Source organism: Macaca nemestrina, chromosome 2, assembly GCF_043159975.1.
Source record: "Macaca nemestrina isolate mMacNem1 chromosome 2, mMacNem.hap1, whole genome shotgun sequence".
Classification (NCBI taxonomy): Eukaryota; Metazoa; Chordata; class Mammalia; order Primates; family Cercopithecidae; genus Macaca; species Macaca nemestrina.
Genome location: NC_092126.1, coordinates 52,527,215 through 52,543,445, shown reverse-complemented (window position 1 = coordinate 52,543,445; position 16,231 = coordinate 52,527,215). Strand labels below are relative to the sequence as shown.

The window sequence follows — 16,231 nt, the reverse complement described above, 5'->3', positions numbered from 1 at the left end:
TAGCTAATTCCCTTCCCCACCAACCCCAGCCAGGGAATCCCCTTTGGAACATCCCCTAACCCTAGATGGTCAGTGCTCTGAACTTTTGTGAAAGCCAAGCAAACCTGGGCTTAGGGTGCCATCTAGTGCTGAAAAGAAGGCAGTGATCTAAGTCTAAGAGAATGCAACAAACCATACCTGAAAGACCAAGCAAAGGGAGACAGCAAAAACTAGAATAAATAACAAATCAATGTGAAGACATAAATGTACATCTGTAAGAAACAACATCAAATAGGGAAGCACGACCTTCCCAAATTTACAAAGCAAGGAGCCAGTGACACCCTACCAACCTGAGATGAAGATGTGTAAGTTCTCTGATCAAGAATTCAAAATAGCAATTTTGGAAAAACCTGGGGAACTCCAAGATAGCAGAGTAAAACACTTTAGAAACTTACCAGAAAAATTTAACAAAGAGATTTAAAAAATTAAAAAAATAGAAATCTTGGAATTGTGAAATACATTGGCTGAACTGAAAATGCATGAGAGGGTTTTAACAGAACTAATCAAGCAGAAGAAAGAATTGGTGAGCTCAAAGACAATTTGAAAATATATAAAGAGAGGAGACATAGGAGAATAAAAAAGAAGAACACATGTAATATCTAGAAAATAGCCCAAAAAGAGCAAATTTAAGAGTCATTGTCCTTCAAGACAGAGTTCAGAAAGAGCAAGGGGTAGAGAGCTTATTTAAAGAAATAATAACAGAAAACTTCCAGATCTATAGAAAGATAAATATCCAGGCACAGAAGGCCAAAGATTACCAAATAGATTAAACCCCAATAAGACCATACAATAATCAAATTCTCAAAAGTCAAAAACAAAGAGAGGAGCATAAAAGCAGGAAAAAAAGAAGAAGCATAACATATGAAGAGCTCTAATTCATCTGTTAATGGACATCCAGTAGAAACCATACATGCCTGAAGGGAGTGGGATGACATACTAAAAAGCTAAAGGAAAAAAAAACAAAAAACTGCCAACTGAGAATACTGTCCCCAGCAAAGCTATCCTTCGACCATAAATGAGAGATAATGACTTTTGAAAACAAACAAAAGCTGAAGGAATTCATCTTATAAAAAATGTCAAAGGTAGTCCTTCAGTCTGGAACAAAAGGACACTAATATGCAACAAGAAAATATCTGAAGTTATAAAAGTCATTGGTAAAAGTATACAAATTTAGAATACTCTAATATTGTAACTGTGGTATCTCTAGTATGAAGACTAAATCTACCAAAATAAAAACTACGACTATCTGTTAAAAGTCAGGCAATATAAAAAGATGTAAATTGTGTCAACAAGAGGTCAAAATGTGTGTCAGGGGATGAAATTACAATGTAAAGTTTTTTGTCTTTTTCTTTGTGATCAACACTGAGTTCTCATATATTCAAAATAACTTATAAGATGTTTTTTATAAGCCTCATAGTAACCACAAAGCAAAACACCTATAATAGGAAACACTAAAAATAAACAGCAAGGAATTAAAACATACTACCAGAGAAATCTGCACAATCATAAAGAAAGATGAAAGAGAAAGAAAGAAAAGAAAGTAAAAGAAGGGTCGGGCGCGGTGGCTCACGCTTGTAATCCCAGCACTTTGGGAGGCCGAGACAGGCGGATCACGAGGTCAGGAGATCGAGACCATCCTGGCTAACACAGTGAAACCCCATCTCTACTAAAAAACACAAAAAACTAGCCGGGCATGGTGGCGGGCACCTGTAGTCCCAGCTACTTGAGAGACTGAGGCAGGAGAATGGCGTAAACCCAGGAGGCGGAGCTTGTAGTCAGCTGAGATCCGGCCACTGCACTCCAGCCTGGGTGACAGAGCAAGACTCTGTCTCAAAAAACAAAAACAAAAACAAAAACAAAAACAAAAAAACACAAAGAAAGTAAAAGAAGAGTTACAAAACAACCAGAAAACAAACAACAAAATGACAGGAGTTTTTAAGTTCTCACCTACCAATAATAACACTGTAAATGAACTAAATGTTCTAATTAAAAGACAAAGAGTGATTAAATGAATAGAAAAACAGAACCCAATGATCTGCTGCCGATAAGAAACTCACTTTACCTATAAAGACACATAGACTGAAAGTAAAGGGGTAGAAAAAGATATTCCATGCAATTGGAAAACAAAAAAGAGCAATAATAGCTATATTTATATCAGATAAACATCAAACACTATAAAAAAAGACAAAAAGCATCACTATATAATGATAACTGACATTTACAGAACACTTCATCCAACTCTGTGAAATATACATTCTTCTCATCAGCACATGGAACATTCCCCAGGACAGATCACATTAGGAGAAAAAACAAGTCTCAGCAAACTCAAAAAAGTCAAAATCGTAACAAGTATCTTTTCTGACCACAGCAGAATAAAATTAGATTTTTATTCTTTTTTAAAGAGGAACTTTGGACCAAGTGTGGTGGTTCATGCCTGTAATCCCAGCAATCTGGGAGGCTGACGCAGGCAGATCACTTGAGTCCAGGAGTTCGAGACCAGCCTTGGGCAACATGGTAAAACCTCATCTCTACAAAAAAGTTAGCTGGGTGTGGTCGTACATGCCTGACCGCCTAGCTACTTGGGAGGTTGATACTGCACTGAGCTGAGATTGTGCAACTGCACTCCAGCTTTGGGCAAAAGAGTGAGACACTGTCTCAGAAAAAAAAAAGGCGGGGGGGGGACTTTGAAAACTATAAGTATGTGAAAATTAAACATGCTCCTGAATAAAAAAAAATGGGTCAATAAATAAATTAAAAAGGAAATATAAAAATTTTTTTGAGCTAATGAAAATGGAAACACAGCACATCAAAATCTATGGGACAAGCAAAAGCAATACTAAGTAGGAAGTTCATAGCAATAAGTACCTCCATCAAAAAAGGAGAAAACCTTCATATAAACAACTGAACCATCCACCTTAAGGAACTAGAAAAACAAGAATAAACAAAATCTAAAATTAGTAGAAAGAAATAATACAGATCAGAGCAGAAATAAAATTCAGACTGAAAAAATACAAAAGATAACTGAAAGAAAAAATTGTTTTTTGAAAAGATAAAGTCAACATACTTTTCGCTAGACTAACGAGAAAAAGAGAAAACACTCAAAGTATAAATGAAACAAAAACATTACAATCAATATACTAGAAATATAAGGAATCATTAGAGATTTTATGAATAATTATATGCCAACAAATTAGATAACCTAGAAAAAATGGACAAATTCATAGACATGTAGCACCTATTGAGACTGAACCATAAAGAAAAAGAAAGTCTGAACAGACCAATAGCAAGTAATTAAACTGAAACAGTAATTAAAAGTCTCCCATCAAAGAAAAAGCCCAGGACTGGATGGCTTCACTGCTGAAAACTACCAAACTGGAAAGGAAGAAGTCAAATTAACCTTGTTCACAGACGACATGATTGTATATTTTAAAAACCAAAGAAAACTCTATCAAGAAACTGTTAGAGGCTGGGCATGGTGGCTCACGCCTGTAATCCTAACACTTTGGGAGGCTGGGGCAGGTGGATCACTTGAGGTCAGGAGTTCGAAACCAGACTGGCCAACATGGTGAAACCCCATCTCTACTAAAAATACAAAAATGAGCTGGGCATGGTGGTGGGTACCTGTAGTCCCAGCTACTTGGGAGGCTGAGGCAGGAGAATTGCTTGAACCTGGGAGGCGGAGGTTGCAGTGAGCCGAGATCTTACCACTGCACTCCAGCCTGGGCGACAAAGCTAGACTCCATCTCAAAAAAAAAAAGAACAAAGAAAAAAGAAAAGAAACGTTAGAACTAATAGCAAATTCAGTACAGTTGCAGGATACAAAATCGACATACAAAAATCAGTATCATTTGTATATGCCAACAGCAAACAATCTGAAAAATAAGAAAGTAATCTCATTTACAATAGCTACTCTGGAGAGTGCAAGCTGTAATCCTTGGTGGCTTCCATGTGGTATCAAGGCTGTAGGTGTGCAGCATTCAAAAGAATACAAGTGGGCTGTGAACCAACCACTTTTGATTAGCATTACTAAAAGAGAGCCAAGTGCTAATATCTAAGACAATTTAAAAAAAAAAAAAAAAGCCTCAAAAGTCAGCCCATCCCATCACAAGCCCAGAGGCCTAGGAGGAAAAAATGGTTTAGTGGGTCAGGCCTGGGGAGCCACTGCCCTGCACCATCTTAAGAGGCTGCTCCCTGCATCCTGGCTCCTCCAGCTCCAGCCTCAGCTCCAAAGGGACCCTGGTACAGTTTGGGGCACTGCTCTGGGGAGCACAAGCTGTAATCCTTGGTGGCTTCCATGTGGTATTAAGGCTGTAGGTGTGCAGTATTCAAAAGAAAAGAATGCTTGCCAGGTTCCAACCTAGATTTCAGAGGATGTATTAGAAAGCCTGGGTCCCAGGCAGAAGTCTGTCACAGGACGTAGCCCCCAGACAGAAACTCTGCTAGTACAGTATTGAGGGGAAATGTGAGGTTGGATCCCCAACACAGACTCCCTACCAGGACAGTCTAGTGAAGCTATGGAAACTGGGCTGCTACCATCCAGACCCAAGAAGGGTAGAGCCACCAGAAGCTTGCACCCTCAGCATTGAAAAGGCATAGACACCAGACTCCAACCTGTGAGAGCCATGGGGATGGAGCTTCCCAAGGCCGTGGGAGCCCACCCCTTGCACCAGTGTCCTTGGATGTGGGACACAGAGTCAAAGATTATGTTGGAGCTTTAATGTTTAATGTCTGCCCTGCTAGGTTTCAGACCTGTGTGGGGCCTATTTCCCTTTCTTTTGGCCAATTCCTCCCTTTTGGAATGGGAATGTTTACCTAATACCTGCACCACCATTGTATCTTGGAAGTTAAGAATTTGTTTTTGATTTTACGGGCTAATAGGTGGAAGGAAATGTGTCTTGAATCTCAGATGAGACTTTAGACTTTGGATTTTTGAGTTGATGCCAGAATGAGTTACGACTTTGGATACTATTGGGAAGAGATGACTGTATTGTACGATGCAAGAGGAACATGTGATGTGGTGGGAGAAAGGGGACCACCCGTGCGCTGCTGGTGGGAATATAAATTAGTATGGCTACTAGGGAAAACAGTATTGAGGTTCCTCAAAAAAGTAAAAATGAAACTACCATATGACCCAGCAATCCCATTGCTGGATATGTGTCCAAAAGAAAGGAAAATTAGTATATTGAAGAGATACTTGTACTTCCATGTTTACTGCAGCACTATTCACAATAGCCAAGATATGGAATCAACCTAAGTATCTATCAATGGATGAATGGATAAAGAAAATGTGGTATATACACACAATGGAATACTATTCAGCCATAAAAAAATAAAACCCTGTTATTTGCAGCAACATGGATGGAACTAGAGGACAGGATGCCAAGTGACAGAAGCCAAGCCCAGAAAGACAAATATCCCATGTTCTCACTCGTAGGTGGGAACTAAGAAAACTGATCTGATGGAGGTAGAGAGCAAACTAGTGGTTACCAGATGCTGGGAAGGGTGGAAGCAGGTAGTGAAGAGAGGTTGGCTACTGGGTACAGAAACAGTTAGAAGGAATAAGTTCTAGTTTTTGATAGTATGGTGAGGCAACTATAGTTAACAGTAAAGTTATATATTTCAAATAGCTAGATGAGAAGCTTTGAATTATTCCCAACACATACACAAAAATGATCATTGCTTGGGGTGATGAATATCCCAATTATCCTGATTTGATCATTACATATTGTATGCATGTATCAAAATATAACATGTATGCCATAAATATGTACAACTATTACATATAACTAAAAAATTGTAAAATGCAATGAAAGCAGTGCAGGGAAATTTATAGCACTGAATATATATATTAGAAAAGAAGAAAGAGCTAAAATCAATAATCTAAGCTTTACCTTTAGGAAACTAGAAATAGAGCAAATTAAATTCAAAGTAAGCAGAAAAAAAGAAATAAAAATTGAACAAATCAATGCAAGTAAAAGCAGAAAATCAGGCTGGGTGTGGTGGCTCATGCCTGTAATCCCAGCACTTTGGGAGGCCAAAGTGGGAGGATCACTTGAGGAAAGGAATTCAGACCTGGCAACATAGTGAGACCCTGTCACTAAAAAAATAAAATAAAAAAAGTAGCCAGGCACAGTGGTACACACCTGTAGTTCCAGTTACTTGGAAGGCTGAGGTGGAAGGGTTGGTTGAGCCTGGGAAGTCAAGGCTGCAGTCAGCCATGGTTGTGCCACTGCACTCCAGCCTAGGTGACAGAGTGAGACCTTGTCTCAAAAAAAAAACCACAAAAAACAAAAAACAAACAACACACACACACACACACACACGCAACCAAAAAACACCAGAAATTCAATACAGAAAATCAACAAAACCAAAATATTGTTCTTTGAAAAGATCAACGAAATCGATATCTAGCTAGATGAACCAAGAAAAAGAGACAAAAGATACAAATTATTAATATCAAAAATTTTAGAAAAGGGGTCATCACTATTAATCCTATAAATATAAAAACAATAATAAAGGAATACTAAACAATTCTATGCCTACAAATCTGGTAACAGATAAAATGTACCAATTACTCAGAAAGGCACAATCTGCCAAAAGCTACACAAAAAGAAATATACAATCTGAATAGGCCTAGGTCTATTAAAGAACCTGAACCAATAACTAATAACCTTCCAAAACATCAGACACCATATCCAGATAGGTTCACTAGTGAATTCTGCCAAACACTCAGGAAAGAAATTACCCAAATTCTTTACAATTTCTTCCAGAAAACAGCAGAGGGTATACTTCATAACTCATTCTGTGAAGCCAGTTATTATCCAAATCTCACAACTAGGCAAAGACATCGCAAGAAAGGAAAACTACTGACTAGTAACTATCATGAACACAGACGATAAATCCTAAACAAAATTAGAAAACTGAATATCCGTATATAAAAAATTATACACCATGACCAAGCAGGATTCCCAACTTGATTTATAAATTCGATGCAATCCCAATCAAAATCTCAGCAATTTATTTTTTTGGATAACAAACTAATTCACAAGTACATATGGAAAGGCAAAAGACCAAAACAGCCAACACCATACTGAAGAAACAAAGTCAATGAACTGACACTACCCCATGTTAAGACTTACTGTAAAGTAATCAGCTGGCAAGGTGGCTCACGCCTGTAATCCCAGCACTTTGGGAGGCGGAGGTAGGCGGATCACTTGAGGTCAGGAGTTCGAGACCAGCCTAGCAACAAGGAGAAACCCCGTCTCTACTAAAAATACAAAAAAAATTAGCCAGGCATGGTGGCACATGCCTGTACTCCCAGCTACACGGGAGGCTGAGGCAGGAGAATTGCATGAACCTGGGAGGCAGAGGTTGCAGTGAGCTGAGATTGCACCACTGCACTCCAGCCTGGCAACACAGCAAGACTCCATCTCAGAACAAAACAAAAGTACAATAATCAAGGCGGTGTGGTACTGGTGAAGGAATAAACAGATAAACAGGACAGAATAGAGATTCCAGAAAAAGACTCACACAAATATAGTCAACTGCCCTCTAACAGTGGAGCAAAGGTGATTCAAGGGAGAAAGGACAGTCTTTTCAACAAATAATGCTGGAACAAGTAGATTTCAACATGCCAAAAAAATGAACCTATATAGTAGGGGACTTCATCAACTTGATAAAGGGCATTTATTAAAAACAACAACAACGACTGACAGCTAAAATACTCACTGGTGAAGGACTGCAAGTTTTTGCCTTAAAATCAGAAAGAAAGTAGAATGGCCACTTTCACCACTGTTATTCAATATTGTACTGTAAGTTCTAGAAGCAGTTACACAAGAAAATGAAATAAATCCATGTTGGAAAGAAAGAAGTAAAACTACACCTATTCACAGATGACATGATCTGTGATATGGTTTAGCTGTGTCTCCACCCAAAATCTCATCTTGAATTATAATACACATAATCCCCACATGTCAGGGACAGGACCAGGTAGAGGTAATTGGATCGTGGGGGCAGTTTCCCCCATGCTGTTTTCATGATAGTGAGTCTCACGAGATCTGATGGTTTTATAAGCATCTGGTATTTCCCTGCTTGCCCTCATTCCGTCCTGATGCCCTATGAAGAAGATGTCTGCTTCTCCTTTGCCTTCCACCATGATTATAAGTTTCCTAAGGCTTCTCCAGCAATATGGAACTGTGAGTAAATTAAACCTTTCATTTATAAATTACCCAGTCCTGGGTATTTCCTATAGTAGTGTGAGAACAGGCTAATACAATCTGCTCTATAGGAAATCCCCAAGAATCCACAAGAAAGCTACCAGCGCTATATACAAATTCATCAAACTTGTAGGTTGTAAGATCAATGCATAAAAATCAGTTGTGTTTCTCCATATCAGCAATGAACAATCCATAAAAGAAATTTAGAAAGGAATTCTATTCATAATAGTATCTAAAATAATAAAATACCTAGAAATAAATCTAAGGAGATTAAAGACTTATAGACTGAAAATTACATGACACTCCTGAAGGAAATTAAAGAAGACATCAATAAATGGAAAAGCATCCCATATTCATGGATTGGAAGACTTAATATTGTTAAGATGTCAAGACTACCCAAAGCAATCTACAAATTTAGCACAATCCCTATCAAAATTCTAATAACTTTTTTGCAAAAACAGAAAGTTCTATCCTCAAATTATTCTCAAGTTATTATGGAATTGCAAAGGACCCTGAATAGCTAAAATACTGAAAAAGAACAACAAATGTAGAGGACTCACAATTCTTAGTTTCAAAACTTACTACAAAACTAGAGTAATCAAAATAGTGTGGGACTCGCATAAGGATAATCATATAGACCAAAGGAATGTACCTGACAGTCCATAAATAAAATCATACATCTATGGCCAATTTATTTTTGATGAGAGTGCCAAGATATTCAATGAGAAAACAGTCTCTTCAACAAATGGTGCTGGGATAACTGGATTCCACATACAAAAAAAAAAGCCGGGAGCCCTACCTCATATTTACTATATATAAAAATGAACTCTAAATTGATAAAAGACCTAAATATAAGCTAAAACCATAAAACTTTGAAGAAAACATAGGGGTAAATCTTTATGATCTTGGATTTAGCAATGTATTCTTAGATATGACATCATAAGGTAAACTGGACTTAATCAAAATTTAAACTTTTCATTTCTGCAAAAAAGTTCTTGGAATTTTGATAGGAATTGTGCTGAATTTGTAGAATGCTTTGGGTAGTCTTGATATCTTAACAATATTAAGTCTTCCAATCCATGAATGTGGGATGCTTTTCCATTTATTGAGGTCTTCTTTAATTTCCTTCATAAGCAAAAAAAAAAAAAAAAAAGTTTTTGCTTATGCTTCATATCATAAGCAAAAAAAAGAAAAAAGGTAAATTGGACTATATCAAAATTTGAAACTTCTGTACATAAAAGGACATTATCAAGAAAGTGACAACTGACAAGAATGTGAAAAAATATTTGCAAATCATGTTATCTAGAATATACAAAGAACTCCAATAACTCAAGAACAAAATGATAAACCACCCCAATTGAAAATGAGCAAAGTACTTGAACAGACAATTTGCCCAAGGAAATATACAAGTAGACAATAAGCACAAGAAAAGATGCTCAACATCATTAGTCAGTAGGGAAAGGCAAATAAAACCACATTAAGGTACCACTTCATACCCATTAGGATAGCTATATTAAAACAAAAGAACAGAATACAGCAAGTGTTGACAAGGATGTGGCGAAATATGAACCCTTGAGCATTGCTGCTGGGAATGTAAAACAGTACAGTAAGTGTGGAAGACAGTATCCAGGTTCCTCATAAAGTTACACAATATCACTCCTTGGTATATACCCAAAATAATTGAATCCATGGACTCAAACAGATACTTTTTTATCAATGTTCATTGCAGCATTATTTACAATAGCCAAAAGGTGTAACCAACTCGTATTCACTAATAGATAAATAAATAAACAAAATGTGGTAAAAATACACAACAGACTATTATTCAGCCAGAAAAAGTAAAGACATTCTGATATATGCTACAACATGGATAATCCTTGAAAACATTATGGTAAGTGAAATAAGTCAGAAACAGGACAAATATCAGGCAATTCCACTTACGTGATGTACCTACATAGTCAAATTCAGAGACAGTAAGTAGAATGGTAGATGCCAGTGGCTAAGGGGAAGTGGAAATGGGGAGTTACTATTTAACTGGTACAGAATTTCAGTTTGGGAAGATAAAGAGGTCTGGAGATGGATGGTGGTGATGGTTGCATAACAATGTGAAGGTACTTTAAAATGATTAAAATGATAAATTTTATGCTGTGTGTATTCTGCTACAATAAAAAATATAATCTTTTTTTTTGTGCATATACTTGGAGGTGGGGTGGCCATGGCAAGTCAATTTTTACCTTTAAGTGGAAAGGCAAAGTGTTAAACATAGGTAAACACTATTGAAAAAACCAAAGTGGGAAGACTAGCTCTATCAGGTCTTACCATAAACCTACTGTAACTGAAACAGTGTGATACTGATACATGGTTAAACAATAAAACCAAGAGAAATCCAGAAACAAACCCACACATATCTGGACCTTAATTTACATCAGAGGTGACACTGTAGAACAGTGTATTTTCAATAATTAGCTCTGGAACAACTGGATACCCTTATATAAAATATCAAACTGGAAAAAAAATTGGACTCCAATTTTACACAATCAATTCATGTGGATTAAACACAAAAGACAAAAATACAAAGCTTTCAGAAGGTAATATAAAATAACATCTGTATGATCTTGGGATACAAAATGTTCTTTAAAAACATGGAAGAGGCTGGGCGCGGTGGCTCATGCCTGTAATCCCAGCACTTTGGGAGGCCAAGGTGGGCGGATCATGAGGTCAGGAGATCGAGATCATCCTGGCTAACATGGCGAAACCCTGTCTCTACTAAAAATACAAAAAATGAGCCAGGCATGGTGGCGGGTGCATGTAGTCCCAGCTACTCAGGAGGGCGAGGCAAGAGAATAGTGTGAACTCGGGAGGCAGAGCTTGCAGTGAGCCGAGATCGCGCCACTCCACTCCAGCCTGGGGGACAGAGCGAGACTCCGTCTCAAAAAAAAAAAATCAAATCAAAACAAAACAAAACAAAAATAGAAGAACACTACCATGAAAATCAAGAATTTTGGTCCATAAACTAGAAAAAGACAGTTAAAACACACAAAATTACTGAAGAACTAAATTGCCATACACTACACTTTCAGAGGGGCTTGTAGGAACATATAAAGAATTCCTCCCACATATGGAACAGACACATGGGCATATATCATGAAAGGTACTTCGTGAAAGTGAAAATCCAACTGGCAAATAATGTGAACAGATATTTAACCTCATTGCAAGAAGGGAAATAAAAAGTAAAACAGCAATGAGTTATAAACTCACCAGAATGGCTAAGATTTAAAAGTCCTTCAGTACAAAGTATTGGATAAATACATGGAACAACAAGAACTCCTATACACTGTTGGTGAGAGTAGAAACTGGTACCATCCATCCCTTTGGAAATGATTTTGCATTATCCAATAAAATTGAAAATAGGTATATACTATGATCAAATTAATCTACTTCTAGGTATATATACTAAAGAAATTCATGGACATATGCAACAGGATATATGTACAAGTATATTCTCAAAAGTATGGTTTATAATAGCCCTAAACTGAAAAAAAATGAACATCAATTAACAGTAAAGTGGATAAGTAAAATCTTTAAAAGACGGAATGAAAGTAAATGAACTATACCTACATGCAATAAAGTGTATAAATTTCATTAAAAAATTAATAAGAGGTAAGAAAAATATAATTCAAAAATAGGCAAAATTAAGCCAACTGTTTAGGTATGCATTCATATGTGGTACAACTTGAGAAAGGCAGTGAAATTATCATAAGCCAGGATAGTCATTACCTCCAGAGGACAAAAAAGGATTATTTATCTAGAAGGGAACATAATAGCTCTAGGGTGGTAGTAATGTTCTATCTCTTGAACTGGATGGTTCTAGAAATATGTATCCTACATACTCTTCTGTATAAATGTTATACTTCACATTTTGAAAAAAGTGATGATAAACACCACTCCATAGAGAAAAACAGTTATGCTGATGGGTTCATAATGGGTTCAGGCTGCCAAGCAACCATATTATATTTCCCTAGTCCACTCCTCCTCCTACTCTCCTGGAATAACAGTATTTTATACCTCTGTTCTTAAAAGCTCCAATACCTCCTCCTCTGTCCTCACCCTCAGTTGGTGATTTCCTAAGTAATTGAGAGAAATGAAAGCAAAGAACATTTCCACAGACACACCACTACAAATACCCACCTATTGTGATTTTTCACCCACATATTCTACTTTCCCTTAGCTCAAGTCTCTATGATACTACCTAAGGCCAGTCCGCCTTTTTGTGCAAGAGATCCAATCTCCTCTTGCCTTCTCAAGAACATTACAGGAACTCTCCCATCTGTCACCTATATCATCAATTTCCTTTAGCAAACAAACATGCTGTTATTTCTTGACTCAACTTCCCCCACCAGCTATGACCCCATTTCTTTGCTCCTTTTTTTAGTTAAACTTCTTTAAAAAATTATCTCCAATTCTGCTCTTTCCATTCTTTCTTAAATCTACCACAATCAGATTTTTGGCCTGACCACTCTGTCAACTGCTCATCAAGATCATCAATAGTCTCTAATGGTTAATACTGAGCTCTCATTTTACGTATGTTCAGGAGCACTGACACAGGTTAGCATTCCTTGCTCCCTGATAGATTTGTATCACTGGGTTTCTGGTAAATCATGCTTTCCTGATTTTCTTCCTGTGTAATTGGTCACACCTTCTCAGTTTCCACTGCTGCCACTTCTGATTCCTCTTCTACTTAACGATGGTATGCCCCTCAGTGTCTTTGGTATTCTTCTATCTGTACTCACTCTCTTGGTAATCTCATCCAGTCTAATGATTTAAATGTATTTTCGTGCCAGTATTTCCAGTTCAGACCTCTGTCTTAAACTCCAGACTCATTTCTAACATCTAATAGACATCTGAAATTCCATTATGTTCAATACCAACCTTCCAATTTCCCTGCTAAAACCTGCTCTTTCACACATTAACCATCCTTATTTCTATTTAAGGACTTTCCTTAGAGAGACCATCCATTTTGTTGTTCAGACCAAAAAATCTGGAGTCATCCTTGTCTCCTCTCCCAATATCTAGTCCATCAGTAAATTCAGTATATTCCATCTCCAGATATAGCCAGGATTTGAAGATTTCTTCTCCTCCACTGATAATCAGCCCAAGCCACATTTATATCACACCTGAATTACTACAATAACTTTCCTGTCTGTTCTCTCTGTCTACACCCTTTGCCCTCTAATAACCTATTCTTAATATGCCAGCAGAAGGATCCTTTTAACAGTTAACTGAGACATTCTCTCTCTCCTCTGTTCAAAATCCTACTATAGCTACCCATCTTACTCAGAGGAAAAGCCAATGACATGCATTCCCTTTAAACCCAGGACATCACCACCATTTTTTAAACTTTTTTTTTTTTTTTTTTTGAGAAGGAGTCTTGCTCTGTCACCAAGCTAGATTGCAGTGGAGTGATCTTGGCTCACTGCAACCTCTGCCTCCCAGGTTCAAGTGATTCCCCTGCCTCAGCCTCCTGAGTAGCTGGTACTATGGCTAATTTTTTTGTATTTTAGTAGAGACGGGGTTTCACCATGTTGGCCAGGATGGTCTCGATCTCCTGACCTCGTGATCCGTCTAGTGATTCCCCTGCCTCAGCCTCCTGAGTAGCTGGTACTATGGCTAATTTTTTTGTATTTTAGTAGAGATGGGGTTTCACCATGTTGGCCAGGATGGTCTCGATCTCCTGACCTCGTGATCCGTCTGCCTCGGACTCCCTAAGTGCTGGGATTACAGGTGTGAGTCACCGTGCCCAGCCTTTTTAAACATATTTTTAACACACAAAATGAAGCCTAAAAAAGTAATTCCTAATCTTCAAACTAGTTCTGGTCTATGTAGAAATCTTAATTAATCCAAGCTGGGCCCAGGGGCACATGCCGATAGTCTTAGTTACATGAGAAGCTGAGGTGGGATGATCATTTGAGCCCAGGAGTTCAAGCTCAGCCTCAGCAACACAGTGAGATGAGACCCCATCTCTTAAAAACAAAACAAAACAAAAAAACTATTAACTAATCCACACTGTATAATGATAATGTAAATCACTGTATAATGATAAGGTAAATGTAAAATGCAGTGCATTTTTAGAAATGTCTATTCATTATTTTAACATGATGTTCTTTTTCCTACTTTTTTGTTGTTAAGTGTTCTGTTTTTTAAATGTTAATGTTAAATGGCAGGTTTATAAAACATTTTATTATTTGAAAAATAAAAATGTGGCAGAACTATGTTTTATTGTCTTTTTCTCTATTTTCTCCCTCCACTCCCTACACTTTTTCACTGCTGAATTAAAAAACAGAATACTTTTACTGGTATATGAAAATGAAGTCTGGGTTATGGTATATGAAAATGAAGTCTGGGTATTATCAGATATCTACTTGATAAATCCCAGCCAAAAGCATTTATCAAGTAGATATCTGCACTAAAAGGTCACTAAACCACAGAGAAACTATACTATAGGGGAAACTTACATTGGCTATGGTATTATAGTCACACCTCTCCTGTAGTTCTGTCAAAACTGGCTATGTGATATTAAAATTCCTAATGTCCCTGACCCTATTTTTCCTCATCTATAAAGGGAAAATAATAATAGTATACAGTTCATAAAAGTATGAAAATTAAGATGATATATATAAGTGATGATATATAACAGCTACCTATGTGTTTAATTAATACAACACTATACAGTGTTATATCATGGGAGACAGAATAGGAGGAAGGTAAGTGGGAGTAGTCCACCTGGTGCAGAAAAATATTTTATCCACTGACATTGTTAAGAACTAATGGCACATGGTGATAATATTTATAAGCATTTTGGTTAGTTTAATTATTGTTTTTAAATTCTCTGCAGACTGTGCATCCCTTTCCTGCCTTCACCAGGTCATCACAGCAAAAGATCATCTCTCACATTCATTCTTAACTGAAAGTCTACTTAGCGTTAGGCAGAGTTTATGGTAGGGAGACAGAAGGTAGAACAAGAGTACAGTCTTAAAAAGTCAGAAAACAGGCCGGGCACAGTGGCTTACACCTGCAATCCCAGCACTTTGGTAGGCTGAGGTGGGTGAATCACGAGGGGAGTCCAAGACGAGCCTGGCCAAGATGGTGAAACCCCATCTCTACTAAAAATACAAACATTAGCCGGGTGCAGTGGCAGGGACCTATAATCCCAGCTACTCGGGAGGCTGAAGCAGGAGAATCGCTTGAACCTGGGGGGTGGAGGCTGCAGTGAGCCAAGACTGTGCGACTGTACTCCAGCCTGGGTGGTGACAGAGTGAGACTCCGTCTCAAAAAAAAAAAAAAAAAAAAAAAAAAAACAGGAAAAAAAAGATGCTGGAGAGGATGTGGAGAAATAGAAATCTGTTGTTTTCTCAGGAAACAACAGATGCTGAAGAGTATGTGGAGAAATAGGAATGCTTTTACACTGTTGGTGGGTGTGCAAATTAGTTCAACCATTGTGGAAGACAGTGTGGCAATTTCTCAAGGATCTAGAACCAGAAATACCATTTGATCCAGCAATTCCATTCGTGGGTATATACCCAAAGGATTATAAATCATGTTACTATAAAGACACATGCACACAAATGTGTATTGTGGCACTATTCACAATAGCAAAGACTTGGAACCAACCCAAATGTCCATCAATACTAGACTGGATAAAGAAAATGTGGCACATATACACCATGGAATACTATGCAGCCATAAAAAAAAAAGATGAGGTCATGTCCTTTGCAGGGACATGGATGAAGCTGGAAACCATCATTCTCAGCAAAATACCACGAGGACAGAAAACCAAACACTGCATGTTCTCACTCTTAAGTGGAAGGTGACCAATGAGAACACATGGACACAGGGAGGGGAACATCACATACCAGGGCCTGTTGGGGGATGGGGGGCTAAGGCAGGGATAGTGTTAGGAGAAATACCTAATGTAAATG

The 16,231-nt window shown here is 37.6% G+C and overlaps 1 protein-coding gene across 2 annotated transcripts in view; it reads right to left on the bottom strand.

Annotated features, from left to right (window-relative positions):
* The window catches only part of LOC105463675 (ring finger protein 13), a 158,130-nt gene that overhangs the window by 21,710 nt on the left and 120,189 nt on the right, over positions 1-16,231 (bottom strand). The gene's annotated exons all lie outside the window — the stretch shown is intronic.